The sequence below is a fragment of the Amblyomma mixtum genome, chromosome 7 (genome assembly GCF_055824585.1).
Source record: "Amblyomma mixtum isolate Tamu chromosome 7, ASM5582458v1, whole genome shotgun sequence".
Taxonomy (NCBI): Eukaryota; Metazoa; Arthropoda; class Arachnida; order Ixodida; family Ixodidae; genus Amblyomma; species Amblyomma mixtum.
In genome coordinates, this window is record NC_143018.1 from 70679663 (window position 1) to 70696174 (window position 16512).

The 16512-nt window shown below is 50.4% G+C and overlaps 1 pseudogene across 1 annotated transcript; it reads left to right on the forward strand.

Annotated features, from left to right (window-relative positions):
- Positions 1 to 10155: 10155 nt before the first annotated feature.
- Positions 10156 to 15439, forward strand: LOC149336414 (TNF receptor-associated factor 6-like; annotated as a pseudogene). The gene is made up of 2 exons (XR_016284513.1): positions 10156 to 10285; positions 14668 to 15439. The product of XR_016284513.1 is annotated as a TNF receptor-associated factor 6-like (transcript).
- The last annotated feature ends 1073 nt before the right edge of the window (positions 15440 to 16512 follow it).

Here is a 16512-nt window from a genome sequence, read left to right on the forward strand (position 1 = left end):
CGTTTTCGTGACAGGCTTCCCGATGCGAAGTTTCACTGTCCACTCCTTTTTCGCTCGATCGTCACAGGGAAACGAGTGCAGGCTTACCTCGCCTTTGACTGCACGCTTCGTCGTGCACTGCGGCACACAGCACATTTTATTACTTTTGAACTTCTTGCTCATAGTGAGCAAATAATGTGCCAAAAGAATGCCACTGCGTGAGGTGAGCTGCGTGAGGTGAGAAAAGCCGCCGTAAAAATGATCTGAAGCCAAATACAACACAAACGCACCACACCACCGATGTCAACTGGCCGCGGAAGCTGCGGGCATCCCCTGATGAAGGGTTACGACGGTTGCCGCATGGCGTCGCTACCGTCTGTGAAAGTTGCGAATTGTTAATGCGTACGCAATATCAGTGTCATTATGCATATGTGGTCACTGTACGCGCTTAATAAAAAATGTACCTATAACGCAAAAGAGTCCTTGTAATCTCCTCTATCCACCCCGGGCGCGCTTTCTTGTCGCACTTTATGCAGCAGCCCATGATATAGCCTCACTCCGATGGGAGCACTTTTGATTAAAGTACGCCTTCATGTGGCACGACTCAACCTCTCAAAGCAAACAACCAAAGCATAGCACGGCCGGTCTCGACGCGCTCGCTCACGAGCCAGCGCGTCGGGACCACATAAAAAACTTGCTTTCGAAAAATATTTCGTAGTTAGCAGGGCTAAACCGCCCCCAAATTTTTTGACGAAGTTGGCATGCGTACACCGCACTAGCCACGGTCCGGCTTCTTTTCTTTCACCCCAGCAAAGAAGGGAGCGAGTAGGGGAGCGACACAATCAGCGCGCCTTGAATACGCTGGGTGACAAAAGAATAAAGAGAATCTCTGCCGGGGCACCGAAAAGTTGGGTTCACGTGATGGGAGCGCACACAAAGTGGAGAATGCGGGAAGGTGAAGGCATCTCTCCCCCAACCCAGGAAGGAGGAATGTAAGAGGAGAAGGAGGAGCTCAACTTCATGCGGCGCGTGGTGGCAGATTTGTGAACTAGGGGCGCATGAATCAGAATCCTGGCCATGAACAGGCGGAGAGCTCAGCGGCTCTCCGCGACATGAAGCCCTATCACGTTTTCGCGCCTAAAGTGATCAAATTAGGGTTTTCACATGTCCTTTGAAGCTTCGGACCAACCTCAGTGTCGTCTTCCCACTCCTTTACAACCGTATCAGCCGAAACACTGTCTGTCGGAACCGAAACATCAGACGCAGCAGCCGTCGCGACGAGGCGCGCGCCGAGAGGTCAGGAGGCGAGTAATGGCGGCGTGATCACATGATCAAAAATGGCAGCCCCCATGATACGCCGCTGTAAAGGCCCATCTCCATGGACACATCCGAGGCGCACCAGAGCAGCGCTTACGCGAACAGCGCCACACCGCGACAAGCGTCGGAAAACATATGCAACTCGATGACCTGTCGCTGCTACCGCGTTCAGCTCGGCTCGGCGAAGCAAACGGCGCGAAGGGCCGTACCGGATGCCGAGAGAACTGCGTTCTCTGATTGGTTACACCGACCGCACACCAGCGGCGACTTCCGGCGCCGGCAGGGTTGCCGTTGGGAATTTTTCAATAAGAGCCAGAACTGAAGCTAAAAGTAGCCAAAAGTAGCCACGCCACCTGATCTTGGCGCCAAATTTGTAGCCAAGTAGAAAAGAACCATTATTATAAGCTACTTTTATTAATGAACAATAAATAATATCATTTTGAATCCACACCAAAACACAGAGTAAACAAAGAACACGGAATTTTGGGCCTCTTGCTCGCCCTTTTTCCATTCTTCTCGAAACGTGCGCTTTGCTCTTGCGTCTTATCCCATGGTAGACGCCGGTGTCGGCAAGCCGAAGGCACAAAAACAGAAGCTTTGTCTCCTTGTGGTACACAAGTGTTATTTCACCGGTACCGTGCTGCTCGTTCCTCTCCTGGTGTCATGCCGTTCACACGGCTGCACCTAAACGCATGGTTTCGGATGCATGATCTTAACGGAGAAAGTATTCTAGATGAGCGTTATTTTCTCCAGATAGGGCGCAGCGTCCGCGCGGCCTTTGCTTCGCCGTGCACTTGAATTAGCGTTATTTTCTCCAGATGGCGCGCAACGTCCTCGCGGGCTTTGCTTCGACGTGCGCCCATCACCAATACCTCCTAGAAAGTCTTTCTAGGAGGTATTGCCATCACCCAGAGTCCCCGCGTCTGCGAGTTGGTATAATAGCTCTATGTGCGCACCGTCGGCGGAGAGAATATACGCGTCGAGGACGCGCGCGCACGTCAAGGCGACCAGGACAGCCATGAGGACAGCAAAGCTTGGAAATAATTGTTCTTCTTTGTTCTTGCTTACTATTGTATATGCAATTGCAAAAAAATGGCTAGTAAATGCGCCAAAATAGAAGTTCAAAGTAGCCAGAAAGTAGCCAAGGAGCCAACTTGAAATTTTCACCGCCAGACGGGGTCGAAAAGTAGCCAATTTGGCGCAAAGTAGCCACCAACGGCAACCCTGGGCGCCGGCGCGAGCGAGGCGCGAATATCTGACATGGACAGATATTCGCGCGATATCTGACAGATATGTCAGATATCGGCGCCCGCGCCCGGGCGCTCGCGCGCGCGTCGGAAGCGGGGTCCGGTTTACAACAATGGGAGGACCGCGGGGCTCTCGGGGCCTCTTTTCTTCATGGCTGGAAGCTCTTTGAGCCTCCCCTAAATTTTCCTGGAATCTTTGCAGCTCCCCAACCATCTTTTGTTCACGGCTTGACATTTTTTTCAGACGGCTCGCGAGGAGGAGCGAGCCAGCACCTGGAGCGTGGAGGTGCATGCCACTTTTCGACACCCGTCGCGGCACGTGCTGGGCGCGCAGGCGCTTCGCGTGTACGCCTCAGAAGTGTCCATCGAGGTGGGGCTTTAGATGTGCAGGGTGCCCATTGCCGCTACTGTTACCGCCACCGTGACCATCCCGGACGATGGAATCTGTGCCTTAATATCTCTTCGGCTGTTTACATCCCGGTCATGACACCGCTCTGCCATCGGCGGAGTAATACGTAGTAATCCGTAGTAGCAAATAGTGCGAGCGTATTTTTATTTCTGCGGGCTTATTTTGCGGCTATATTATCTGCGAATGAAACTATTCATTCAAGGAAACCCAAAAAACAAAATAAAGCGATAGCAAAGGCTCCACGTAGCTGGCTGAAAGGCACTCCACTCGTTGGTCGACTCCGCCCACCGTACGGGGAGAATTAAAAATAGAAGGCGGTAGCAGGACGTTAATTCGATTTAATTAGGGAAATCGGCCACACAGGGCAATAAGTCGCGGTTTCTAAGAATGCTTGGGAACGTGTAGCTCGAGTTCCCGCGGCAAAAAGACGAGTTCAGAATCCTCTTCACTGCACCTTTAAGGCACGTTCACACTGGCCTAATAACGAAACGTAAAGGAAACAGACGTCCTGATTAACACGGGAGTATCACTTTTGAGCGAGACACAAATTCAACGGCGCACTGCTTGAAAAGTGCTGGAATATTTTTACTGAGAACGTTTTCGTCCTCCGAGGCATAGTGCATCTCCACTACGTTATGTGAGTGTTTCTCGTATAGTAACCATAACTGTAGTGTTTACAATCTTCCGGTATGAAAGTATCTTTGTAGACAGAAAAATAATAAACTTGTATTTGGTCAGCACAATAATTGCTGGCTACCAAGAAGCATCCCCACAATGACCCTCATTGTGGTTGACAGCATAGTTGCCTGGAATGTGGAGACATTGTACGGGGTATCGTGCCGTGGCTTTCGTTTTCGAAACACTGCACTAACTCCGTGGCCGCTAGGATTACTTGATCGGCATTCGATGTTGTCTCCGCCTATCACAACATGTCGTGCAACAAAATAGGGTGCGGTGCATGACTACCATAAATGGATAACAAACTAGCGCCTCGCTGTCCGCGATCGAAGCGTCCAAAGAGGACGCGAAACAGTTCGCTGCGGAGTCCTGCTTTTGGGAGACACGTGAACAGCGACTGTTAGACAGCTACAGCATGCGGTCAAAGCGTGAAGGTTCAAGTGGCTCGAATCACCGATAAAAGATTGTGTCTAATCGTGCTACACTGCTGGGTCTGGTCTGAACAAAACGCGAGCCACCACCGCACCATGCGTTCATGTACCAATCTCCCCTCTTTTTGTTTGATCTCTTTTTCTTTGCTCCATTTTCCCCATCGTTCTAGACTAGCGGGGCCTTAAGTATCTCTGTAGCTATACGCATATACAGCTATCGCTGAAGAAACAAGGTCGCGGAAAAGAACAATCAGGAAAGAGTTCTCAGACACAACTAGAAAACTAAGCGGAAGATGCCCTTCAAAGGAGGCTTTCCAACCACTAATATGATTAATCCCCTGGGACCTTTTAAAGTGACACCAAAGGAGGTGGCAGCTGAAAGGGATTTAACCATGGCCCAATTGAATTAACCGCGACGTCATGAAAATTGGTTTACGTCATTGTCTGGAGAGCCCCCTTTGATGCCTATCTGCCGCTTCGTTCTTCAGTTGCGTCCGACTATTATGTTTATATCAATACTGGACAGAGAGAAACAAGAAAGGAAGAGATGAAGCCACTGGCGGCAGTCTGATTGGTTTGGCTATAATTTGGAGTGCTTAATCGTGCAGTGATTTTAGCTTCCGTTGACAAAGCACCGTGGGTGATCTTGGCGCCACAACTAAGATAGAAGTCGGTGTCGAACTTAAGCAAACATTGCCAAAACTTTCCTTCAGCCCCTGGTGCTGCGTCGCAACAGGAGCGGCGCATGCGTGGTCTTCGTGGTCCCTTGATGGGCGAAGCCAGCGTATAAGGCACGAGCTAATTTCTCTCCTGCGAAGGCTGAGCAAGACGCGCCCAAGAGACAAGCCAAATAACACGAAGATAAACAAGAAAGATACTAGGCTAACCGAAAACACGTTTCCGGCGGCTTCAAAAGATATTTCCTTCTTCAACCATCCACTCAATCTATAGCAGGATGCAACTTAATGAAACAGCAGTTAACACTGGGCTACGGTGCCTGGCGTCCTGTATTACTCCGCTAGCCAATCACAACAGTAAACGAAATCATTAGGGGTGTGCGAATAATCGAAATTTTCGAATATAATTCGAATATTATATTTTTAGTATTCGTATTCTATTCGAAATTCGTGTTGTTGAGAATATTCGACACGACGCGGATATTCGTATCTAGCTGAATATTCTATTGCGAGCACCGGCCTTCATTTCTGTCCGCAAGTCCTATCGACAGAGACATAACAACATGGCGGCGCCCAGAGCAATGCGTAACGTTGGGCCATGCAGTAGCTGACTGCGCTGGTGAGCTTCTTTGTGGCTATACCTGCGAAGCTGGTATAGTCAGAGGTGTGCCCGAAATGCCTCGCAATACGAGCCAGTTCAGTGCCAATTGAGAGGGCATTTTCTGTGGCTGGAGAAGCCGTTTCGGCTAGAATGGAACTACTTCTGCCTGAACATGTGGAGCAGCCGGTTTTCCTTCGCGGCAACCTTTTATATTCATCCCAGCAACGCGCTTTTGTGCTTATGGCAAGCTAGCCTTGGTCAATGTTGTGTACTAGCCATGTTCTCTGATATTTCCACTCTTCTAAGAACAATGTTCGAGACTTTGATGCTTTTTGTGCAGCCACACACAGCTTTTGTGCTCATTTCATCACTGACAGTTGAACTGTGAATGTTCCTGGGTGCTCAAATAAATGTTTTGTAGTGGTTAAATGCGTCTGTCCTTGATTATTCGATATTCGATTCAATATTCGTAATTCAGTATTCGTATTCGATTCGTATTCGAAAAATTTGATATTCGCGCACCCCTTGAAATCATCTTTTTTAATCTTTGACTTTGAAAGAAGCCAGAAATGAAAATTCCAGAGCTTTTACTTTTTTTTCCTTGTGATTAGCTTATTGTCGAAGTAACAAGGAAAGTTTAACAATGGACTACTTTTTTGTCATGGAGCTAACCCTCGCGGATCGATTGACATGGTAGACGACAGTGCCTTTTGTTATTTTTCAGCGTATTCTCATTGTCCTCGCTCGGCAACCACTTCAGCTATGGTGGGAGTTCAAGTTTGCTAACACCGTTCGAGCAATCCAAGGGAAGGAAGAGAAATGCCTCATCTGAGAACTTGGCTGGCGTTCGAGTGTGCTTTTGAGGAACAGGAAGGCTTTATGTCGTCTATAAAGTCATGGAGCAGACTCAATCCACCATCCGTCGCAGCGGCTAATCCGCGTCCTCGAAGGAACTCACGATGTTGAAGAAGGAGCAGCGTGTGACTCTGAATTCATGAAAAGCAGTTTACCAGTACCTCTCAAGAAAAAAGCATTTGAAAGCTGCATCGCACCAATATTAGCTTATGGGGCAGAAACGGGGAGGCTAACGAAACCTGGGCCGCTTATATCTCCCGGTGAAATGCAAATGGATTAGAGTTCAGATTCGTAGCGGCTTCTGTGTCAACTTCGCTGTTTGTTCGTGCCAGTTTCTTCGCAATTGTCGCCTCATCAATTGCCATATTCTGGCTTGTAGCGGCAGTAGCAGGTACTCGCTACGCTGTGATGGTGCCGACATTTGCATTTATCACACCTTTTTCTGATTTCTGATTCCGATTCTCGATCCTTGCGGTTCTCAACCAGGTAGGCAGGTTGTGGTGACATCAAAAGGTCACGCGACTTATCTCGACCGCTCATTAATTTACCTATCACAATTGATAGGTTGTGGTGACGTCACAAAGTCACGTCATCGCTCTGGGCAAATAAGCGTATTTCGTGACACCGGACATTAGCGGGGTTTAGGTGCGACGATAACTGTATTGCTATCGCGTTAGGAGTGTTGAAGTTCAATTAAGGGCAGAGCAGCAAGCTATGAAAAAAAAGGATGAAGTATCGTCAAGAGACGGGAAGAGAGCTGTGTGGGGTGCGGAGAAAACGCGTGTTAATCATGCCGAACGAGAACCGGCGAATGAACATGCATTCCAGTTGGGACACACACTTCTACAGCCGGCCAAATCTTTAGCTGGCGCGCGTGACGGCCGCGTTTTCCGTGCTCTTGTGTGATGTGCGCGCTATGGCTTACGCTTTGTAGCCTTGCCTCCGGCGGCAGTGTTCTGACCCGGCTGGCAAGCACCGTCGCTGCCCCTGACGCCCCTGCAGACTTCCCCCCCAACACAGGTCAGCGCACCCAACGTAGGGAGCCTGAATGCGCCTCACGAGAATGGGACAGGCGTGACGACTTCGCCGGGGAAGCTGAGTGCGGCGCATTCTCCCGAACAGCGCATTCCTGTGGACCGACGGAAGAAACACCGAGTGGCGGCGACGGCGGAAGGATGACGGCGCCAACCCACTGCCCGCATGCACCTGAGAGGCCCGCAGCAAGCCAAAGAATTCGCGACTGAAAGGCGCCATGATCCCCCCTTGCCTGCGCGTGTTTCGGTGGTGTGTGCGCGGTCACGTGCTGAGGGCGGAGCCTATGAAGAGGCTCAAGACTTTGGACTCGACCAGCGACCGGGGGGTTCCCTGGCTAGGTGCCTAGGGAAGACGAACTGAACAAAAACCGCAAGCAAGAGGAGCGAAGAGGAGAGGACGAGAGAGAGCCAGGAGAGTTCCGTCCGGGTGGCCGAGATCTTGTGCGCAACCCAGACTATCCCGGGAGAACACTCATCGCATACTTTCTGGGTACAGCGCGTAACGTCTTTTTGCACAACACGTGGTTGGCCCTACAGCCGAGCAGCCGCCGGCATTTTTCGTTAACGTGCGTCGCACACTGGCGTCGTTGTCTGCCAGCGTGCCCGATCTGGATGTTGATGAAACCCCGCCCTCCAGGATGTGTGAAGCACTAACGGTCGCTGAGCTGACCCGCGAACAACTCCAGAAAACGAGACGGGCACGCTGGCGCCAACTGTCCTCAGCTGCGCTTCCTGCAGATGTCAGGGACTTCGGCTGGCTGCGAGGCTGGCGGGTCCTGCCCACAAGAGACCGCCTTGCGGCGTGGGGCGTGGCGCCCTCCGCCCGAGTCCCGCAATGCGGTCTTTTAGAAACGTTGCGGCACGCTATGTTCGACTGTGTAGTGGCGCGCACCTTTTGGGTACTAGTGTCACGGATGTTTTTAACCCGCCTCGAACCGCGCACTAGTTCACGCGAACTGTTCACAAATATGCTCTTGTGTGTCGGCATGTTCGTTTTGTGGCGGCAGCGTAGAGCGGCTTCCTTAAATGGGCGTCCGCAAAGACCAATGTTTCCAATGTTGCAGCGCCTACGCACGCGCCTCTTTGAGCAAGCATGCGTGGACGCACTGTCAATGAATGAGGCTGAGTTCTTGCGCAAATGGTCGACATATTTCATCGTCCTGCGCGGCGGTCGAGTGTCGGCTTTCTTACTGCCTTATTGACGTGCTCAGTGCTGCGTCACTGCGCATGTGCGTGACTGATAAGAGCATTGAGTTCAGCAGTTTTGCTTTGTATTTTTGTTGACATTAGAAAAAAATAAACTTCTCTTTCTACGCCGAGATCGACCCTGAGCTGCTGAGCCCTTCCATGGTCCCGTGGTGGAGCTGATGCCGCCCCTCCACTCCACATGAAGCCCCGTCTCGTCACCGGGTGAGCAGATCGCCGACCCCCTTCAGGCAACCACAGCTGACGATTAAATATTTTCCTTATCAGTCAGTTGTGATGTTGGCTCGTTCACTCCCACCCTTTGCACGAATCCCAGATGGCAACCCACCGGGTTGCGAATTGTGACCCCTCATTAGGGCCGTCACACTTGCACTTTGTGACGATCAAACTTGGTTTGGTTTATTGGGGTTTAACGTCCCGAAGCAACTCGGGCCATGAGGGACGCCGTAGTGAAGGGCTCCGGAAATTTCGACCACCTGGGGTTCTTTAACGTGCACTGACATCGCACAGCACAATCAAACTTGGGGAAAGCTCAATATTAAGCAGGAGTTTAGTAAGCATCTGCTTAAATTTGATATCTTAGCAAGTTTGCGCCGTCATGAACTGCAGCAGCACGGAAAACGTGGCCGTCACGCACGCCAGCTAAAGATTTCACCAGCTGTACGTGCCAACATGTCTCGATCCGGCTGCATTCTTATGACAAAATTACTTAGCGTAAATATGTGGCTTTGCATTAGTAGGTAGGCAATCGGGTTGATTTTTAGAGCGCAGCTCTTTGGCGTCCGTTCCTGGGTTTCGCGTCGTCGTCGGCGTCGGCCTGGTAACCAGCTCCGCCCCCCTTTCATCCCCCCAGCGCTATCGGCGTCAGCGGCATCAGTCAGTCGCTGCTATCTCTTCCCTCCTCCCTTTATCGTGTTGTCCGCTTGCTGCGCGCGCTTCCATCGTTTGCCGCTGGGTGTACACGCCGCCCCCTCCCCCCTCTTCCTGCGAGTCTCCGGTTGTCAAAGCGCCGGCTCGAACTTAATTCCTTTCTTCGCTCCTCCTCCAATGCAACCCCTGTGCGGTGGCAATCAAAGAGCCAGATCGGTGGCGGCGGATCTGTATATGTGCACCGCCCGAGCCGAAATTGCGAATACGTGTGAAAAATAAAAAAAAAATTCTGTGATAGCGCATACATGTGTTGCTCGATTTCTTTGCCTCAATCTATCGAAAAGGTGAAACAGCTTATTTGCTGCGCTCAAATTTCGCATTAGGAAGTAACGTAATCGTCGGTAATTTTTCCTACGCGAACAAAGTAAGGCTAAATCACAAGCTCATGCCAGTGTGACGCCCACATATATTGACTCATGCACTCAGGAAAACGGTGGCCTGAAACTGCGCGTAGCTTTACTTGCAGTTCGAGATATCGCGGGTATCTCTACTTACTTCCTGCGTCTGTGCGCAATGCGGCGCTCTTTGGCGTAAGAAGAATCGGTGCCCGTCTTTCTATGTTCATCTTCTGGCGAGGCTGAAAAATCTGCGCGATCTAGTTATGAGCCGTGTCACTGGCGATAAACGATTTTTTTGTGTGTGTTCACAGGGCTATTTCCTGAAGGACATCATCATTACCCGATGTTTGTTCGCTTTGCAAAGCATCACGGTCGTCACGTGACTGCTGTTGCACAGCAAATAGGCGGAGCACGTAGCGCGGTGTACTCATAGGCGTCGCCGCCAAGCCGACAAGCGTGTGTGCTGAAGCTCACGACCTTCAGGATCAAGCAGATGGGTTCGCCTCATCAGAATGCGATGCCTGTGCAGGACGACGACGTGAAAGAACTTGCGTCTGCCTCCGCCAGTAGTGACCATGAGAAGGTAGGTAATGATAGTCATAGAGCTTCATTTCGTCAACGATCTATTAATTGTCAGATCACCGAGTGGTGTCTTCTCTTCTTCTCCTTGACCTTGAGGATCCTTGAAGTGGCATGTTGGGACTTCCGAAGCCCTATGCTTGGCGCTCGAGGTGGATGCAAATACGAAGTTCTCGTGTCCAGCGCTAGCTTCGCGTTCTGTAGCCTTCATATCTCAAAGACGTCTCAAAGACGTCTCAGCGCCATCTCCACTTGGGCGCGGCAGTGCGCTTTGCAAGCTCCTTGTCCTGCACAGTATATTGTAGTACAACCCAGCAACCCATTTTCGGGCGCATTCTAAGGAGTATCGTCCACGTCAGTGGCACGGCCTTCTAAAAGCAAATTTGACGTCACGCATCTGGGCGCCCGTCGCTTCCTGAGTGTTGTGTTGTAAATTAATGCCGCGGTAAAGTTAACCGGGAAAAGTGGGTGATGTCACAAGAGGAGTTCAGAGGTCTTTTCTTTCGAGGAGTCGACATTGCCGGTGGGCTATTCGTTGCATCGTTTTTATTACGCTCGATATGCCTGCAGTGGTGTGAGAAACGTCTCTTCTCAAAAGCGGAGCTGAGCCTTAAGATGCATGATAGTTCTTTCTGCTGTATTCTTGTAGTTTTCAGGAAAATTTTGTGCTTTCATAATTCTGCGCTTCACACGATCACAATCCAACGCGTAAATAGGTGGTCGCATGGCTTACCTGGCCAAAAATTATGAACTAACTTTTCACGTACCCCAGCATGGTGCCACTGCAGAGCTATAAACCTAAGACACCTTCATACATTTTCTACATAACGGATCAGGAAAGTTCTCTCCTAAGCGTGTTCCATGCATATTTCTGGCCGCACCTGTACATAGTCGCAGCTGTATTTGATGCATCTCTGAAGCAAAGACACCTTTATTACAATCACCAAATGCTTGAAGCGGACCGTCCGTGAGTGGTTTCGGCGCGTGCTGATGTCGATCGAGTTCTAGCTACGACTCAAGGAGCGCCATGGGAGGATTTCTTTTCTTCATTGTAGAGTAAAAAATATATAGACAGCAGTTTCACATATCCTTTAATAATCGTATTTCACTTGCTCGCAGGGAGACTGAAGTGGTGCTAATGCTAGTGTCGCCTCTCTGCTTGGTAAAAAAAGAGCTTCAAGTAGTTCATGTGCTAATCTACGCTTACTCCTCGTTACAACTTTTATTTCCTCAAGTCGTTGCTGACAGTTTTTATCGCTGTCATCGTGGCAAGAGCGATAGTGGGCGGGTGCACTCTCGACCGAGTGCCTTGCCCATCGATCTTTTGCGTTCACTCGCATGCTCATTGACACCACGTCCAGTTTGGCAGATATATACTGATGAATTTTTATGGCGCGAGAGTATCTGTGGCCAAATAGCGCCATGGCGCAAGACAATTTTCTTTTACTCAAGATGGGGTCAAAGACCCACTTCTCAAGCATTTCACCCTAATGAGCCCAGCACTAGACCAGGGGAAAGCTTGTAGCCATTGTATCACCGGTGGGTACCCGGCGGCACTGGGGATTGAACTCCAGGCTATCATAAATCTGGTAGCAGCATCCCACCGCTGCCACCAGTTGTTAGGGCTCGAAGGTAGCGTGGTCGGTTGTTGCATCACCAAGGGGGCTCGTCCGGGATGAGGAAACGGTCTGAAGCTTCGAAGGTTGGGGAATCTTGAGGGTCAAACGACCTTTTGGAAATTTCCGCTGTATAATCCGCCACCGTTATCATCGCGGGTCTCAAATTCGGTCGTAACAAGGCTCTGAAAGAGGGGATCTCGTAGGCCATGCTCGTAGCCCACGGCCGTGGCGCAACGGAAGTACGGCTTTGCGTCTTTCCTTCCACAGCCTAAATATGCAGGGCCACCATTGCAGGCTCACCTTGCGGCAGGTCTTGGTCAATTTACAGGCTGCTCAAACGCCGTACTTGTTTCCAACCATTTTCACCACGAAATACCAATGAAACAGCAAGCAGCCTTTTATTTCGCGTGAACGGCTTGCTTCCGTCATCTACGCGCCTTCATTTCACCTCCGTTATGTGCTCGCTTTTTATGTTCGTTATGTTATGTTATGTGGTCGTTATGTTGTTTTTTTTTTACATTTCTCCTTCAGTGCCGCCGGCACTCAAGTGTTCCGAAGTCTTCCCGCTCTCGCGTGCGCAGTTTGTAGGCTAACCCGCCGTCACGAAGAAACGTGGTAGAACACGAGAGACGTAAAGGCCTTCATTTCGTTCTAGTCAGCTTTCGTAGACGCCCTCGGTTTCCGGTAGTTATCGGGAAAGGTAGTTAGTTATCCGATTCGGGTGCACTTAAAAGCTTGGCGCTGCTATTGCAAGGGAATAGGCGCTCGCGTACACGGCGTACACGGTTTCGTCTTTTACCCGACAAACATGTCCACTGATGGTGATACTAGCTCCGAAGCGTTTCGGGTATTAATGGCACAGAGTTCGAAAAGCTTTGCGTCAGTGCAGACGATGTGCGTCGCGCTGGTTTTGACCAAACCGCGCGGCATGCGTAGAGTTTCGCGCTGTGTTTGATAAGGCGCCGGTGCAGGCGACGCGCCAGCTTTTTCGATGCTTCTATTTTTCTTCCCTGTGGTAATTGCTTGCTGGAAAAACGCGCATTCCTGAAACAGGAAGGAAAGCGTTTGGGGCTAAATCGCAGTGTGCCAGAATAAACAACGTTCGACGAAAACTTGTACATGTGATGCACTTTTAGCCACCCTTAAGCTGGCGTCCGGCCGCGCCGTTTTGTGACAGCTCCGCGCGTTTGACGACGGCTTCTTTATATGCTGCCGAGAAGGATCACCGAGGCTCGGGGGGGCATGGTTGAACGAGGGGTTGAGCGAGTGGGAGAAGTTTTGTTTTTACGACGAGACCTCTAAAGCATCCGGTTAACGCTTTGATGGTGCGGCGCGGGAACCTGTGTTTATTTTTTTTCGGCTCTTTAGAAAAAGAAAGGAGGCCAGTGAAGCCTTACGTCGATAACAGCTGATAGCAACTGTCGTACTTTGTTAAGGTTCGCGTGTCATCGCCTACCTGTCAAGATGAGCCACAGGGAAGTCATTTTTTTAGGTAATCGGGTTACTATCGGGCACTTCTTTGTTAGTGCGCTCGCAATTATAGTGGCCACTCCGCGCATTTAGGCGTTGTGTGTTTTTCTGCTTGGTGTTGGTCGAGCAACCTGCCTACCATGTCGGGTTCCAGCTGAATTAATCACTAGAGGCTGCTCGCGAAGGGATCCCGGGCCGCGACCCAGCCCAAGTCACGCAAATCCCACCGATGGCAGCACCTGCCATAGAAGTGCAGTGGCGTATCGCTTGTCCGCTGTATCACTGCGCCAGGAGTAGTATAAGGACTGCCAGAGATCTATGAATCTACAGGAGAGAATGATCAATAGAGATATTAACCCGTTATCCCTATCCAAACAACAGCCTTCCGGGAACACTGGGTCTGAACACCGGAACGGAAGTGAAAACCAAATTGCTAACGCACCTAATTCGCATTTAACCTAACCCAAAAGTCCTAACTACACAAATCGACCATCAATTTTTTTTGTCCAGTTTTGCACCCACAAAATCGGCCCCCGCGTTACATTCGAGTAAACGCGGTACAAAATTGGAACCGGTAGTGGCTTTTCCAAGCGCGTAAACCCACGACCTGTACCACGTGTCAACAAAAATAGCACAGGAACAGAACAAGGACAAGCAAGGACACACACGCGGGCTATTAGCGCTAGTGTGTGTCCTTTCGTGTCCTTGTTCCTTCCTTCCTGCGCTATTTTTGTTCACATGTGTTACCAACAAGCCCAAGCTGCCACCTTAATGTTCCACGTGGCGGAGCGCAACAGTCGACCACTGGAACAAAAATTTCCTGCGAGAGGATACCGAACTGGTCTTAAAGCCTGCATCATGTCGTGTCCCACATGACGGACGACGTATCATTACGCTGGCTACTGGCGCAATCTGATGGCAAAATTCAGCTACTTGGTATGTGGTACTCTGCATTTAATCTCGTTAACGAAAGCTGATTGTTGTTTTGTGCGCTACGCGGCCGTTTAAGTTATTTCAGCTTTATTTGTTTTAACGGCGAAAATGGGTCAAAAGTCTGTTTGCACGGAATCCAAAGAGCCAAGTGGCAGCCGGGATCTGCTGTCAGTCTGCTGTCTACACGCTCTTACACCACCTTTTAGTATTAAGACGCATCGTTGTCTTCGAAAGGTTTAGCTCTTTTTTTTGCGCTATCATTGTGCTGAACGAGACCGACTAGAAGAATTGCGTTCACACTCTCGGATGGCGGCACTTCTCCCAGTATTGCTGATGCTCAAACTCATGCCGTTCACCTGCGCAGGTGTTGCAGGGCCAACATTTCGGACCTCGGTACACTGTGCGGGGATACGACTCCTTCGTCGACTGCCGCCCACTCGTTTTCGTTGATCCGCTGCCCGATGGGCGGGCATGTTGCCTGTGCCATGACGTGCTGCCGGTGCAGTATCTTGCCCCGTGCGGCAATGCTGTATGCGCCAGCTGCCTGGATGCTACCACCAAAGAGGCCAACGCCCAATTCAGGGGAAGAAGGGTGAGCACCTGCCCCGAAGGCGAAACCAAACCCCGTATGCGTGGCGTCAACTTCAACGCCAAGGACCTCGGGACTCTGCACGTCTACTGCCTTAACATCGATTACGGCTGCACGCACAGCAGTGAGCTTCGGCACCTTGAGGAGCACTACTTGAAGCACTGTACCCACCACCCGAAGATGTGCTTCCGTTGCGGACGGCTGGACATCCGGCCTTCTGATTTCATGGTGCACATACGCAGCTGCAAAGGATGCGAAGACGGAGCGAGCAGCGACGACCGCCAAGGCACCCTTGTCCAGCATTTGCTCTCCGAATCGCCTCCGAGTCGCTACGCAGGCCATTCTGGCCAAGGTCTGTGAGAGCGGTGGAAAGGAGCATCCTCGGCTCATGGAACTCCTGAATCAACTGGCCGAAGACTTCAAAAAGCTTTCCGATGCCTCCGGTACTCGTGAAGTTGCTAACGGAGGAACGCAACCCGATGGTACCGACAAAGGCTGTACTAGAGGTGACCGCCGCTTGAAGGACCTACCTGTGGGTAAGGAATAGCGTCAATCAGCCGGGGCTCCTTCCACGTCCGCTGCGCGCCCATGTTAGAGCCAGTCTTCGTTTGTGTCGACTATACACCCGAGACCTTCCAACACAGAGACGCCCGAGGTCAACTCGTCTTTGCTGCTCACTGAGCAGTTTCAGCGGCCTGCCGCCATTAATATAATTTCAAAAGCGCACCATTCTGTTCTGCCTTTATTGTAAACCGGTGCACGAAACTTTCAAATCTATCGGTCCGTTATTTCTGCATAAGGACAAACTATTCTTTTCAGTATGGTTCGGCCTCTTCGCAGTTTGCATGCCAATGTCTATTCGTTATGATTATTCTTGTAGCTTCCTGTACATTGTCCCATTGAACTAACAATAAAGGTCCGTTTGATTGCTGAATCGAATATTTGCACTTATTCTCAGTCCGTAAAGCAATCGAATTCGCATCCACTCCTCGTAGGGAGTAGAAGGCAACGTTATGCCTATTTCTTGAGAAAGCTCGAATCTTCGCCATATTTACCCGCGTAGTATAGGCGTACATCCTGATTATTCATAGAAATTTCAAAACAGTCTTATTAATTGCGGTGTAAGTTTTTACCTGTGACATAAATTTACCGTCAATATTCGCTCTATATTTTCTTTACTGAAGGGTGCGATCGTTGCACCAGTAAATTGGCTATTATCTACACAAACTCGTCGGAAAAATCCATTAGGAGAGGTTATGGAAGTGTACCGAAATAAATCTTTATTTCCGGTAACGTCCTGCATGCGCATAGCACCTTCGCCACCGTTTTCGATGGGCATGCCCTTAAAAATGGCTGAGCAGTATGCTGCGCGCGCGTTTGGAAAATGGCGTTTCTTCGGCCAGCCGCACGACGGACTGAGGGACAAGGACGTTCATCGTTGCGTGTACAACCACTGCTAACCACTTATTGTTTCTTGTCTGGAGGGACAACTGCCCCGTGGGTTGCCACCGATCTGTTGTCTCGCGACATGCTACTTTCACTCCGTGAGGTTCGCGTCTGGGCCAAGGTATAGGCCTAGAGTGGTGACGTAACTTTCAGAGAAGCCCATACGTTCAAAAC